The 16,484-nt window shown below is 37.3% G+C and overlaps 1 pseudogene; it reads left to right on the top strand.

Annotated features, from left to right (window-relative positions):
* Positions 1-16,484, top strand: part of LOC121424582 — a 33,897-nt pseudogene that overhangs the window by 4,378 nt on the left and 13,035 nt on the right.

Raw genomic sequence — 16,484 nt, 5'->3', positions numbered from 1 at the left:
CCATAGAATTTATCATTAATGTTACAACTGATATCGATGGTAGGTTGATACTCCCATGCTGCACAGAATCATACAAGACCTGTGTTGGATGAAGGACGTTTCAAGCGGAAGTTGAAGTCAAGGACTAAGGATATGAACTTGAAGGCCACATTTACCGACCGACTTTTAGATGACCTTACCAGGTCAAAGTGTTGGCTACCAGATTTTACTGTCGCTGTTCTTGGGAAGGATGGGGGATGGGGGTAGACATAATAGGGGAAGGGCCGGGACGGGGGATTGGTTATGTCTGCTCCAGATTTGACGACTGTCCGTTTTTATTTTTTTGGATGAACGTCAATGATTCGGGCTTTTCTTTTGAAGATAAAATTCTATCAATTTTGTTCGGTACCCCCTCACTTATTTTTTTTCTCAATGGAATAAAAAACATTTCCTCCTGGTTTACTACTGCTTGAGATACCGTATAGTTCAATCAATCGTTTCAAGTTCGTTATTAGGTTCCGAAATTTTCATAGTGTTCATAAGTGGCGACATTAGCCTGAAGTCAAGGGAGCCAGCGTTCGAACAGAATTATCCGGAACAGCCGTGGTAAATTGTGTTTTAACATGTTTAAAGTGTTTAAGATTTATGGATGTATCGTTCCTGTGAACTCATTTAAGATTCCAGTCAGCGTCATTGTTGCTATGGCTGGCAATTTTTAAACTTCTTTTCAAATGATAAAATTTGATTATGTTACACATGAGGAGTTTATGTCAATCCTCCGTTTGTTTAGCAGCCTTTCCATTAAAAACCAATATCTGTTTTCTCAAACATATTCGTCGAAACTATTTTATGACCAGAACGCCATTCGTTTCATTTTAATCGGGCTATTAATGGGCTTTTACAACTTGCTTTATTTGTTTTTATTGTTTTTATTTTACCACTTCCTCATTTATTATGTAAATTCATTTTCACTGCAGTAGTCTTGCCTTATTTTACTACATAGGCCTGCATATTTCTTATCTCAGTATTGACAAATGTTACTGTATCTTAGTGTGTGAAATATGTAATGATTCTATTATTGTTTGTATGTTTTATATTTGACAAATTCAGCCATTTGGCCGCGACCCCTGCTTTGAATTGAATTGAACTGGATTGAACAGAAGGGCCACTGTTGTATCGATGAATTCCTTTTTCAAACATGACCAATGATTGTGTTTGATGCCCCATGATTTCAAAGGTTTAGGTTCTATATCATTTCCGCCAAAGAAAATACACGCAAACGAGATTATTACATGTTAAGGGAGTGTCCAAGCAGTACGCGTATGGCAGGCATTTTTAGAACTTAATCATCTGTTTCAAATCAAGGAATCAATTCTGCATATCTGTTATTCCAATTCTTGTGTTATTCGTAATTACCATTTATCATGTTTATTGACGACACAAAATGATTTCTTGAATAATATTGACAAAATGATATCTTGTTCAATTATCGAGATTCGGGGTTACAAGTCATGATAAAATGCGCATACATTCGTAATTCCGAAGCTTCGTTATTCCGAAGGTTCGGATATTCCGAAGGTTCGTTATTCCAAAGGTTCGTATTTCCGAAGGTTCGTTAGTCCGAAAACGAAATGAGGTTCGTAATCCCGAAGGTTCGTTAGTCCGAAAACGAAGTGAGGTTCGTAATCCCGAAGGTTCGTTAGTCCGAAAACGTAATGATTACGGAATAACGCCACAAATGTTCGGATTAACGAATTCTTTTACGTTTTCGGATTAACGAACATCGAGGTATAAGCAATTTACGTGTTTCGGAATTACGAACTTTCGGAATAAAGAACCTTCGGACTTACGAACCTTCGGAATTACGAAGTGTAACCGTCGTAACGTACGTCTGCAAGCGCTGGATTAGTCCAGTTTTGACAAGTCCTGTAACTGTGATAAGCTGATAGGTTGTTATTGGTCAACTCAAATTGTTTTCAGACGCATCACCTTGAATACTATATTATTATGCGATATATAATTTATATTTATATAAACGATAAGTTGATATGTATGATTATTCAGACGAAGTGACCCCTTTCACGATAATTTTTCCGACGCAACGATATGTATATATATATAATATATGTAATATGATATACCATATTTATTGAAATTAATATTTTAATGATCAAACGCGAAAAAAGTCAGACATTGTCCTGTATATCCATACGTCATAAGGGCCTATCAAAACAAGAACTCTCTTGTCTGAATGGGGACATACACTGGAGGTGCCTGAATTATCTTGATTACTGTATACATTGTTTCTAGCATGTTTTATCTGCAAACACGACCATCCTTGTCATGACATTGTAGTAATCGTTACGTGTGACGTAATGCAATTAAAATATAGGGGCAAAACGAGTATTGGACATATTGCTTGATGGTTTTGTGACTAGGAATTATGTGTTTAAAGAGAAATGCCAGTAGTTTCAGTAAACACTGATTTCATGAGAAAGTCTGTAAAACCAGGCTTAATTGTCAGAATATCATCGAGGATCTAGATCTGGTACAGTTACATAAACTGAACTTTGTGAAATCTTGAAATCTACGCTGAAAAATGTTCACACTGAAGATCACCAACACAGATAGTGATCGAATCCGCGCTTATTTTGCTTATTTCTCAGCAATTACACAATTTCTTCCAGAATCCTTTGGCACATATCTTTTATTCATACAAACAGACACTTGGATGGTCATTATATTAGATTCTGTAAAAAGTCATTTTGAGATCGTTACCAAAACTGGAATTTATCTTTAATTCTATAATACTTCAAACACAGTTTGACGATACACCAATGCAATTGGAGCTAAGTCAAAGGAAATTACCATGACGCAGTAAGAACTGCTACAACTTACGAGAGCGCATTGAGATCTGTTAAGGCGACCGCACACCATACGATTGGTCTGCGACTCAATTTTGGAATAAATCGTAGTAGAATTTGATGTAATATTGAGACTTGGAATATCTTACTGTGTAATGTTCGAAATCATCGTACGAATACAAATCTGTGACTATGCTATCATCCTTCTTAGAATAAAAGCAGATTTAATATCTAGTCGTAATGACGTAATAGCAGTCGTACGATTGGCTACGATTTGAAACTAATTTGGCCTTTACTCCAAAATAAAGGCTTGCAATCATTCAAAATGGTTATATTATTATTCTTTCAATTAATTTTAACCTCAAATGAAATGAAATGTTCCATTCACATTTTCAGAAAATTAGTAAAATGCGATTTGTTACAAAATCGGATCGGGCACAGTCGTAAGGTGTGTGGTGGCCTTTAAAGGGCCCTAATACTTTAAAGGGCCACCCCAACAAAAACTTGATTTGAATAAAAAGCGAAAAATTCAACCAACCAACAAACAAACATAACAATGAAAATTTCATTAATATCGGATGTAAAATAAGAAAGTTATGACATTTCAAAATTTCGCTTCATTTCACAAAAACAGTTATAATTATGAACGAGCCAGCTACATCCAAATGAGAGAGTCGATGATGTCATTCACTCACTATTTCTTTTGTTTTTTATTGTTTGAAATATGAAATCTTTTTATTTTCTCGTCATTGTCATGTGAAATGAAGTTTCATTCCTCCCTGAACACGTGGAATTCCATTATTTTAACATTTTGTGCTTCAGGCAAGGAGGTCCTAATCGTCAAATTCGTAAAAATTGAAATATTGTATAATTCAAACAATAAAAAACAAAAGAAATAGTGAGTGACATCATCAACTCTCTCATTTGGATGTAACTGGCTCGTTCATATAACTATTTTGTTAAAAATAAGCGAAACTTTGAAATGTCATAACTTTCTTATTTTACATCCGATTTTGATGAAATCTTCAGCATTGTGCTTGTCTGATTTTTCTCTTTTGATTCAAATCAACAATTTTCTGAGGTGGACTTGACCTTTAAGGACGTGTCAAAGTCGTCATGATTTATAGAGACTCATTTTTCTGCTACGTGTCCAAAGCCCACGTATTGCCATCTAGGCAGTGTATTGTAATGACGTAGTAAAGATAATACCCCCATCCCACTAGATGGCGATTCCACTGCGATTATCCCTGTGTCTAAAGAAACGTAGGTACAAGTCCCGATCTGCACTGACGTAGCGAAGACATGGCGTCAGCGGAGCCGATTCGATGCCGCATGAAAGCCGTGTGAATATCGCCAACCCACTATACGGACGTTGCAAGGACGTAGCAAGGCCGTGACACGGACGTAGCATCTATCTGACAATTCACAAAGTAGCGGGAACTTTCTCCGGTGTAAATGGGGTCCTGAAAACAGTGTCGGATCTTCGTCGTGTTGGTGAGATCAAATAGGTCCACGGTGAGAGAGGGAGAGAGAGAGAGGAGAGCAGTCCGTTTTCTCTTTTCTCCGAATTCCAGCGACGCGAATGCGAGCTAGTGATGTGTGCCCTACAGGTAACATTTAAATGCAACATTTAAATGCAACATATTTTTAAACTGTTGCCTCCTTCCCAACCTGCATAAGAAACTAATCATGTTTTTCTAGACATTCAAATGTCTCACGTGGTGCGAAATCCCGGGAGAAATTAAGATAACTACTCGGTCAATTATGATGATTTGTGTCAACACCTTGCCTGCCTGGAGCGGGTTCCAGGTATTTTCTTGTCTATAATTATGCACAGGCCTCTTTTAACATGTGCCCAGTTCTGACGACAAATATACAGTAGCAACAGACCATATTCCTAATCTCGAATTCAATAGAAATAACAATTCGACATGAGACAAACTCGCCTGAAATTTATTGAGAGCAAAAGACAATTCGTTCACAACATGAGGGCTATTTGGTGAGAATTCGGGTCGGGTAGAGGAACTGAGAGGGGGGGGGGAGGATCTACCCTATAGGCTGCTGTACAAATGGAATATTTGAGGGGTGGGGGAGGACGACATGTCCCCGTTCCCCGGGATCACCCCCATGGCTTACAGTCTTTAACAACGAAACCTTGGATATAAAAAAGCGTATTCAATCATATTTCCAATATTAATTTGAAATCTAAAAATGAATTTTTAATCAAATCAAATCATGCGTATTTTGATTTCGTGTGACAGTTTTATTTTGTAAAAAAAGAACGATCGATTTTTGTTGTAACTATTTCTAACTCGGTATTGAGTATAAAAATGTTGGACTAAAATAATAATAATAATACTACTTATATAGCGCATAATAAACTGAAAGTTTCTCTACGCGCTTTACAATAAAGGTTACAAAGTAAACATGCTACAAACAAAGAAAAGAGGTCAGGTGATAGAACAGACAGCGACATATCTTATATATTCATTGTATTTCATCAATATAATGAAAATATTGATGTATAATAACAATGAGCATTAATGTGGGATTGCTTTGTTCAGCAGTCAAGATGTGGATGGCGCTGGCTGTTACCTATAGCAACGACCGATGGATATCTTAGCATTCCGAATACTGAGATGAAATCCCATTATTCTTAGCAGTTGAATGATGTAACTTATTTCCAGGCACGTCGGTATGCTATATTAATTTCATCTGAAGTCTGATGAAAAGGGACTCTTTCGAGACGGATTTTTCTGAGCATTTTCTAAACTTAAAACGCTTTTTACGAGCATTATGGGCCACACTGTGAAGGTACAATGGCCAAAGCATTGCGCAGATACATTCTATATATGGAAGAGGTGGGAGGAACAACGAAAGGGAATCAAGTAGTGTATGAAATACACGACAGAGGAAACCATTATGGATGCTATGATGTATATGATGCCCTACATCATTGCTATATCTTAAAACGCATCTCGTTGCGGCGGAACCTTCATGCTATATCATCCCTTTCATTTTCTTGTTCTTAATTGCTGCACCGTTTTGGACGTACTTCCCACTTTTCTCAGTCGTAGTTTCCTCATTAACTGTCATTTCGTCGTGTTTCCATGGTAACCACGATGCGAAGGCGTTCACGGGAATGTGATTAAGAAAAACACCCAATCGTATTGTCATGAGTTAGTATCACGATCACTGATTCATACATGACACGTTCAACCTCGGTCTTGTAGACCGTTAACTCTACCTCAAAAATGTTATATCTTTCTTGTATACCAAAAATGGTCTTGTACATTCATATCAATTTTTTTTAATCAAGGCATACTAATGTTAAGTATAATACCTATTTAGGCCTATGCGCATTTCACAACTGACGGAACGATCTCGTTCTACAAACATACAACACAGACAACGAAAAAATATCAACTGCAAATGTTGGTACACTTGCATTCGGTTCTTCTATATCAGTAAACTTGTTATGCCAGTCAAGCTCGTTAAACTTTACATGTGCATGGTATTTGAATACGACTTTTAAGTACTAAGTGGGCGTACACACTTTTTGCTTTAAATGAGAACATTCGAAGCACAGACCTCCTTAAAAAAACAAGCTCACACGTCCATACACGTAGCAACCAAGAAATCGTAAACCGGTTGACACTGTCTTTACTAGCAGGGTATGACCATGGACAGCTTTCGCCAATGCCGGGGGGGGGGGCGAACATTTTTTTTAACCCACATTTTCCCCAATCGGCCGCTCAAAGTTGAGTTTTATCCTTTTCTTTGAAGGGGTAGTCCTAAGAGTCACTTCTTAGCTTTATTCTCACAAAACATAAATAAATGATAATCTCATATAAGCCCTAATTGAATAATACGAGCGCGAAGCGCGAGCTAAACTCCTGAAAATTGAACGTTCTGAGCAGTTATTGTGATCGTGAACTAGATATTTACTGTGAGCGCAAATCGCGAGCAGAAATGTTTTTTTAATATACGTTCTGGTCTGATGGTAAACAGACCTTAAGAAGGACTGTTTGCAGTTACCCATGTAAACAATACACATTTAAACAATCCAATAATGCGAGCGCGAAGATATTTGACATTTTGAACTAAAATTGGACATTCTAAGCAGTTTTTGTAATCATAAACAGGATAGATATATAACTAAACATTTCATGGGAGCGCGAAGCGCGAGCGAATTCATGGGAGCGCGAAGCGCGAGCGAAAAAATGGGATTTAGACCTAAAAACGGGACCCACCATTAATGTTTCGTAAATCACGAAAAGGATGACCAATTGGGTATCTTCCTACATTAATAATGTAAGTGCGAATCGCGAGAAGAACATTTTGATATGAACTGGATAATTCAAGCACGCGTTGAATAAAGAACAAAATGCGAATCTAGTGTGTGCGCGTGTTTTTTTGAGATTTAGACCTACAATCTGGGCATTTAAATACATTTATTTTATTATGAAAATCAATAACGCGCAAGCGTGAGCTGCAAAAAAATTGATGGCGATCTGAAGAGGGTCAATTTAAGCACTATTTCAAGCATCTTAGGAAAATTTTGAAGTCGATGTGGATCGTACTTAACAAATGATGCGAGCGCAAAGCGCGATCCGATTTTTTATTATTAATATTTAGACCAAGCACCGGGTTAAATTATAAGGACATTTTGTCATCATATAAGAATGACTACTTTGCTATTCTTCTTCAGAATGCGATGCCACTACGAGTAGGCCAGTGGGCTTCCGGCCGGCCGTTACGAGGCCGAAAATCAAATATGGGTGTAATACCTCCTCCTTTTCTTTCTGTTTTCCAGCGTTTCTCTTAAGTTAAAATGATTTTTTGGCCAAGAAATAGGGGGGGGGGCGGCTCGGCCGCGCCTGATGGACCTTTGCCTAAGGGCGACTTCTCAACGTCTTCGAGACGCTTTCAAGACGCTTCTAAGACGCTTCCAAGACGCGCTGAAGACTTTGAAGTCTAGCGATGTTAGCACTCATACTGGCTGTTCATAAATCTACCTCAGGCTTATTATTTTCTTGTCCGCTTGTGTAGGTTTTTCATTTAGTCTACTTTCCTTAAATACTGTATATATATCTGGAAGTACCTTATTACAGTGCTTATTGTTTCATCGGCCCCTCTGTCCATGTGGTTTCATATGCGCTATTTCATTTATTCTGAATTTTGTAGAATCTTTTCTGCTTAGAGGTAGAATCCATACAAAAAGCTTAAGCAATCTTGAAGCAAACGACCGAGAACGAGAAGCATGCATTTTTTTTCAGACGGGGATATTAAGGTGACTGCAGATTGACTATAACGGCCTCGTATTTGAGCACTTTAGAACTTCTCCCTCTATTTTCCATTACGGTAATGAGGTTTTTATTGCAAAAACGCTTATACCGTTTCAGTTATGCACATTTAATGGTGCTTGTTCCTTGCCGATAATCCTCATTTTGTCTAACCGCCTTTAAATGGATGCGTGTACTTAGCGAGGACACCGCTCAGCTCAGATATGACTTGTGTTGGATATAAACTGCGCTCCCCTCAAAATACGCAATAACTATAATCGGTAATTGTATATTCTGTACTGTTCAGTGGTGTAATGAGCTCCAAAAATTTGAGGGGGCAAGATCCCTAGATATGGTGTATCACGTAATATATTTATAAAAAAAATTGCGAGCGAAGCGAGCCAACAAAAATAATATTCAGAAAATAATATCACATTTTACCCTCCTCTCTTTCCTTTTCTTTCCCTATTTCTTTTTTTTGGTCGTGAAAAATTGTGTGTGTGTGTGTGGGGGGGGGGAGACCCTCAAGCCCCACCCCCAGTACCTCACTGATACGGTTTGTATTTTTTCTGCTTAATATCTTGATCAAGTCAAAACAATTTTTGGCTGATTCTTCGCTTCATTTTACTACTTATTTTTTCTCATTTGCGGCTCCTTTTGTCGGATACATGTTGCTGAGTATTTTGACCATGGAAGATGTTTTTTCTTTCAATCTTTATTGATCAAAGTATAAATTACAATACAAATCAAACAAATCAACAAGCTATTTACATGATTAAGCCGAGGAGCACTTAAGTATGTATAAGTAGAGATATACATAAGACAAATTAAATATCAAATCTCCATCTCCACTTTACCATTTTTCTTCGCCAAAAATTTTTCAAATCCTTAATGCCTTTGATACGAGCTTTGAATTCCACAATATTGGGTGTTTGTTATTAAGTTTACAAAAGTGAACATAGTGTTTGAAAACAAGGAGAATGAATGTTAAAAAATTATCACCTTGAATGCCAAATATCTTAATAAAGGAGGAAATGGTCATATTCGAATGTTGTTTTTGGTTTATTAATTATAGATAAAAGATCGTCCCACACAATGTTAACAACCGGAAAATCACAAAAATTGTTTCAGGGTCTCTTTTACAGAATGAACAGTTTGGGGAATATTTTGTCTTGATTTGTTTTTACTATGGAAGATGTTTTGCGCTTCGTTGTGTTCTTCCTCTCGAAAAATACTTGTTTAATTTTGTTAATACAATATCGAAGTTTATCACAATTATTTGTAAATTATATATTGAATCGATCGGTCATTATGTGTTGCTTCGATTTGTCTCAAAACATGTTTTTTGGTCTAAAAATATTTCTTTCAGGTAAATTTCTACGACTCATAAAATTTTATTGAATTTCTATTAATTAATTATGTAAGAATTTCGTCTATTCCATGTTATGGACTACACTTCGCAAAAACTTTTAAAGTTGCGTAGTGCTTTACAAGGGATAAAGAACGATTTTGAAAGTGGGGATGCTGAGCCGAAATTGTAAGGGGATGACCATACTAGTAGAAAATCACAATCAAATTGTCTATTTTGCCTTTGTTGAACATGTGCACTAAAAAAAGCGGCCCTCGGTTTCGTAGTCCCTGCTTATTGTGAACATTTTCTTTAAAAAAGGGGGTTGATACGTAAGTTTGGTTGTCGTTACCTGAAAGTTGGCTCTTTTGTGTGAGTATATAGGATGGTGAGATCTGTTTTATTCACATGGTTCGTTTCAATAAACAGCTTACATTTTGCAGACGCTGATATGTATATTTGTTCATTTTGATTTCCCCAAGGTTTCAACTAACTGCTACATTGGATCTGCCGTAGACGAAGAGTGATAGTGTAGCCAGCTCTCTCTCTGCACCAGTCACACTCTACCATCCACGATGACGCCATAAGCTTCTTGACCAAGAAATTTCCCCGCAGACTCCAATCCAGAGAGAGAGGCGAATTTCGAGTTTGCAGTTGGAGAGGGTTCGTTGAAACCGGCGCCGGGTTGAAGCAAAGGGACCCGCTTGCACGTAAAGATGAAAATATGGCGGAAACTCACGTCCTGCAAGGTACTTAGTAGCAGTCAAGACATCCGTTTGATGGAAATTGTTTATTGATTTCACAGAACGTAGATGGTTAAAAGTCCTGGAGGCGTCTCCTCAATTTATTGGGGAGGGGGTGGGGGTTGCATGGCACGAATTAAACTCTGACCAGTGTACTACCGTGTGGGTAAAAAAAAACCACACAAAAACTTGAGACCTCTCAAATCCCCATTTTGAGGAAAAAATATTTCATAAACGCATAATTATTACATATGGCCTGAAAGAGTGTCTTGTCCCAATACCGTAATCATGTGGTATGTGTTAACGCTTGGATGAATAGGAGGTATTTTTTACGATGATGTATAGTGCGATTTGCGCCGGAGTAAGCCATGGCTACAATCCAGAGGTCAATGATGTCATGATCCAACATGAGATAGTAAAGAAATATTTGCGAATCTTTCTTCTTTGAAATTAACACGAGATTGAAATTAAAAAGTGTTTATTAAGCAATTCTGAAATTAATTAGTGAACAGGTGCTTTGAAATGGATTTAATGCAACCCTTGTAAGATAATGACATTTACATGGCGCAAGTCAAAATTTACATCACCGAAAGGATACCTGCTAATTATCTAAGCGTGAAGACATACCACATAAATATGATTTCAAATTATTTGGGAGAAGATGCTCTTTCCGGCCATAATTTATATTAAGATTATGTGCTGTGCTCATGCCATATATTTTCCTTAAATAAAGAGGTGTAATTTTTTTTTACTCACACGGTATATAGGCCTACTGCAGGTGGTTTTATTGTCCCGAAGAGGCAATTTAATGGAAAGTAAACAAGTGAAGGTACACTGTATCCCACTTTGTTAACCTCTGCGCGTCCCAAAATGACTAGATATTTTTAGATTTTAGAATTTCCTATCAACTCAACAATTCTTGCGTCTCGCGCTTGTATTTTTGTATTCCTTTGGAATACTTACCCGTAATTATCACTCAGTGTTGTCACTCCTTATTAAGATATGATTATGATCTCCCCACAAGCCGTAATATTTCACCTATATTAAGCAATATGCATATCTCACCATTTTATCCCTAGTCGGAATTTCCTGATGGTAATAATAGGGGAATCATATATCGTCTTTTCCACATGCAGGATACAAAGTGCAACTATTATTATTGGCATCCGCTGCAACTTGTCTCTTTCGCGAATCAAGAGCACACTATACTATAGTGTCGGAAAAGTTATAAACATGGCGTCAATCCAAGTAAAGTTTAAAGGTCATCAGTGAGCCCCCTCCAAACAAAAAAAATAAATGAAATAAATAACTAAAAATGGTAGATAATGGGTTGTTGATTCGACATGTACTTGACCCCCATATTTTCATTATCAGCGAAATTTCTACTAATGAAATACTGAGTACTAGTATCTTCCCGAATCATGCGGCTCATTGGCACCGAACCGCCCCTATCTCTGCTGCCATCTTGTTACCCACCCCCGCCCCTCCTACCGCTAGAAATAGAAACTTTCTGTAGACCTATCTCTCCCACTACCGTCCCTTTTATAATGTCGTATAGACCATCCCAATACTTAATAGTTGGAACCGCCTCTTTTCTCGGTGACACGACATTTGCTCCTGCGACATTTGCTCCGGCCTTGATATCTCAGAAGGCATAGGGTTAGAGTAAGGATTTCAAGGATTCCTAGAAATGCGTGTGCGCTGTAATCATAGTAATTACGGCAGCCAAGCTACAGCTGGGGTAATAATATCCAAGTCCTTTGGAAGCGCATAGAGACATTGTTCATAATTGTGATATGCGCTATACAAGAACTGTTTATTATTATTATTTATTATTAAGGATTGTAAAAAAAGTTTTTGGTTCAAAATAATGTAAAGGTAAGGATTAGGGTTCATTTAGTTTCGGTGATTAGGTTTTATGTTTGACTTTTACGTGCAGATTCTCCGTCGGAGCAATTGTCACCGGAGAAAATGTCATGGAACCCTTGTCTCTGCTACCCACTTACTAGACATAACCCCCCCCCCGCCCTCTCCGCTGCTTACCCATCCAGACTCTTTTCGACAACCGCCCCCTTATCCTCAATACACACAGAGTCTGTATAACTCGTCAGGACCCAATCTCGTCTATAACTCGTCTAATGGAATCCTTAATTTAGAGAAATCGACTCACTCAGGTCGAGATTCATAAGGAAATGGCGTTACTGCTAAGGGACGGGATATTTTGTGGCTAGTTTAATGCCAAGGTGCATCCTATTCGCCAAAGTGACTTATATTACTCTACAACCAATATTGTATGCTTTGGGTAGTTTTTCCAGCCACCCCCCCCCCAAATCGGCGTGTAATACATGATACACGGCCAACTATAACTTAATAAACTTAATGTTAAGTGTAAACGCATGAAAAGGGAAAATGTAGGTTATGATGATATAATAAAAAACAGAGCACCAGTGAGGGATGTCATAGAGATGGAAGGGAAGAAAAAAAAATAAAAAAAAGAGAAACAGGAGAGGGAGAGAGAGAGAGAGGAGAGAAGAAGGGAGCGGAGCATAAAACAAGATGTTGCAAATATCTGATTTTTTTTATTACTCATTTACTCATTTTGGTATCTTTAAGACACCGTTGTTGATTTATTTGTGATGGGGGTGGATGGGCGGTTAAACAATATTTCACTCCTATATCGCGAGCGTGATGAAAGGCTCGTAAAATATCCAATTAACCATGTTTTTGAGCGGTATTTCGCATCTAATGAGAATAGCTGACATAAATCAATTTCAATTCAGTTATCTTTTTCAAGAGAAGCACGTCTCCGAAATTAAAAAAGGAGAAGATTTAAAGGCGACATCGTCTGAAATAAGGTATCAGATTGCTTGTGTATTGAGAATCACTTTTTTCATTATTCAGAATATAAATAAAGAAAACAGATGCGATGAATTTGAGCCAACTGGGGTAGTTGATTTTCCGCTTTAAATTGATTTTGATGAAAGTTGAAAGGATGGCGTGCCTCTGCATATTTGTTTCGTTTAGTTTTACAGTCCGAGTAAATGAACGAATATTGGAGTTCTAACATTGGAACTTGATTGGTTTACAGGTCTCTTTCCTTATCTCTCCCTCTCTATGACCGTATACACAGTGGTGGGGGGGTCGTACCCTGTACAATATAAAAAAACCCTTTTACTTGATTACATGTCAAGTTTTTCAAAATTCAATCCTATGAGGTACCAGATCCTTCAATATCAATGAAAATACTCACTCCCCCTTATCCCTCTTACTATTCCTTTCCTCATTGTAACCTCACTCCAAGCCCTGGGGTTCTATTTCGCTTTCTCTTATACGTGTAAATGTTTGTTAATGCCCCCCCCCCTGTACACTGGGCTGAAATATTCTGAAGATTTCAGTTTAAGCACAGAGGTTGTGTGCAGCTTGCCCCCCCATTTAATTTTTTTCTAAATATTAGTAACCCCCCGTCCCTTTCTCTCACCACGCTCTCTCCCAACCCGGGTATATTCAGTAACATAATGTAATATGTTGTTTTTCGCGTCGATTTATATGACGTGACAACTTGTCGATAATTTTGGGGTATACGTTACTCTTTCACAGACAGGTGTGTTTCGATTATAGGGGCTCCGGTACTTTATGCACGATTTTTTTTCCTTCATTTTTCCCGAGAAATGCAGGCCGAGGACAATTTCCTTTATTTCTTATACACATCAAATTATGTTATTCCTTTTACATAAATCTTATTTACATGTAAGATTTTTAATTACTTTGTATTCTGCCATGTCCGTATTGTTACTTTAAAGGGATGGGTCCGGGCTGGAAATGTTCATAGCCTAGTAGGTAGAGTAGAATTCACTGAGCAAAATGCCGAAAATTTCATCAAAATCGGATAACAAATAACAAAGATATTGAATTTTAAAGTTAAGCACTATTTTGTAAAAAACAGTCGTCATGAATATTCATTAGGTGGGCTGATGATGTCACATCTCCACTTGTTCTTTTGTATTTTATTACATGAAAATAGGTTTATTCAAAAATTTTTCTCCAAGAACTAGAAAAATTGGATTGACAACTGATTTAGTGCATTAGATATCTATTGCCGCAACTTTTTTTATTATAAGGGAGACATATTATTCATGCAAGTATGAAATAATGAAAAAAATATGATTTTATGTAATAACATAAGAAAACGGAAAGTGGAGATGTGACATCATTAGCCCACCTAATGAATATTCATGACGACTGTTTTCACAAAATATTGCTTTACTTTAAAATTCAATAAATTTATTATTTGTTGACCGATTTTGATGAAATTTCAGTATTTTGCTGAGTGAATTTTACTCTATCTATTAGGCTATAAACATTTTCAGCCCGGACCACCCCTTTAAAGATATATGCCTAACCCTTCAGACTAAACTATTTTGTCTGTTATATTTTGTATGTTATATAGGCCTACTGTTATATAGGATTTTATTGTGTAGGCTAACTCTGTAAATTATATAAAAATAAAGAGATATCAAGATAATTTTCAATATTGTACCCCATCTTTAAACTCCCCCACACAATCTCATCCTGCATCGTGTTGTTTTTTACAGCTGTTACATCAATTTATGTCAGAGGTTTAGAGCGCATTTAATTAAACTTATTTGCAACATATGGCGGGTGTGAAGTCAAAATCCTAGCTAATGACTGCACCTATCATGCTTATCTCTTGTATAAGTTGCAGTACATACTTACAAATCTTACGGCAAGACAATTCGATTTCTGAGTTTTAACATTTGAGAAAAAAAAATCTATATTGATTTGTTTTATATTTCGCCTACACGCAGAGTTATTTTAAGCAGCAAAATTTATTTTTTTATATTTAATACTCAATAAATTAAGTATGGTTTTTTAAACTGTTAAGTAACTAAACTGTAAGGTTCGTAAAGTAATCAGCTTTGAACATTTCATATCTCAATTCTGTTGCATTCGAATGTAATGATTGATTTGAATTATACAACGAAGAGTTGAAGATTATTTTCAAATAGTGCTATGCAAAAGCATATTGTCATTATCAATCCAGCTTGACCATGTTGACGATTTAGCAAAAGACTGACTCGCCTTCGATTTGTCGCATATACGTCCATGTATACGTTCCTCGTTAATCTTTCTATTTTTGCAGTAGGCCGATTGAAGATGCTGATGGAGAAGCGTGATAACCTTCTCCAAATGACAATTACTGAAGGCGAAATGTTAATTAAGTAACAGCTGCAGCCTACAAATTCAACGTTAATTGTTGGATTAACCCTCATTATTGACCTGATATCTATTTTTTTTCTCTCCCGGCCTCCAACGCCATCATAATTTATGTTTTCCATCTTCGTTATTCATGAATGCTCGCTGTTCTCATAATATTGAATTGCTTTATAACTTGTTTTTCGCTTCGTCTACAATGAGTTGGTCTTTTAAATACATTTTTTCTAATGCCACATGGTCTAATTGACCAAATGGGTTTAAACTCTAAACCCATTTGGTCAACAACTATCAGTTTGGTCTAATTGCCGTCAAACTCTGGGGGCCCGTTTCATAAAGGACTTGCAACTGTTGTAACTTTGCCACAATGGCAACTACCATGGTAACGGGGCTCAGCAGCCAATCAGATTCAAGGTTACCATAGTAGTTGCTATAATGGCAAAGTTGCAGTTCCTTTATGAAACGGGCCCTGGTCTACACTTGGTCTAATACTCGGTCTATTTATCATTTATTCTAATGTCCAGTTGGTCTTGCATTCCACCTTGTCTGCGTATTATTTTTCACGTTGTCAATGATGATTTGGTTACTAAACAGTTCATCTGTCCACGAAGACTAAGTCGTATACGACCAAGTGGATATTAGACGAAATGAGAACGGCATAGGTGTAAATTAGGCAAAATTATAAACGGGCTGGATTAGATAAAACGGGTAATATCTGGTTTTAGACGAACTAAGATTAAACTATGTGGGATGAGACCATATGGCAATTACTAGTAGACAAAACGGGTTCAAGGGGGGGGGGGGGCAGTGCTGTTTTAACGGCATTTTTACATTACAAATTTTAATTTTACTTGTCAAGGGGGAGGGGGGGGGCACGGTCCGGCTGTTCCCCCTGGATCCGCCAGTGGTTACACCTTCCTCAAGCCCCCCCCTCTATACCATCACTGTCTCTCTTTCAAGACCTCTTCCCCTCTCTATAATACTCCACACACATAATTAAAGTACTTTTATGTACTATTTGTTTGTTTGGTTA

The sequence above is a fragment of the Lytechinus variegatus genome, chromosome 11 (genome assembly GCF_018143015.1).
Source record: "Lytechinus variegatus isolate NC3 chromosome 11, Lvar_3.0, whole genome shotgun sequence".
Classification (NCBI taxonomy): domain Eukaryota; kingdom Metazoa; phylum Echinodermata; class Echinoidea; order Temnopleuroida; family Toxopneustidae; genus Lytechinus; species Lytechinus variegatus.
Note: the sequence above shows the minus strand (reverse complement) of the source record. Positions and strands in the feature narration are given on the sequence as shown.